The following is a 226-nucleotide window of genomic DNA, read 5'->3' on the forward strand; positions in this document are numbered from 1 at the left end:
CCGCGAGCCCCGCCACCCGGGAGAAGAGCCCCAAGGCGGACAAGCCCTCTCCCCCTCATGTTCTGGAAGCGGCTCACTGCCGAGAAGCCTTTCCCCCTGACTGGAGACCCTCACCCGACACAGGCCCTCAAACTCCCTCCAGATCCATCAGAACAAAATGCCCCTTAACCAAACCGTGGTTTGGCCTCCCTTCCTCCCAGACCCCTGACCTTGGTCCCTCTCAGGG

This window comes from Crocuta crocuta, unplaced genomic scaffold (genome assembly GCF_008692635.1).
Source record: "Crocuta crocuta isolate KB4526 unplaced genomic scaffold, BGI_CrCroc_1.0 scaffold61, whole genome shotgun sequence".
Taxonomy (NCBI): domain Eukaryota; kingdom Metazoa; phylum Chordata; class Mammalia; order Carnivora; family Hyaenidae; genus Crocuta; species Crocuta crocuta.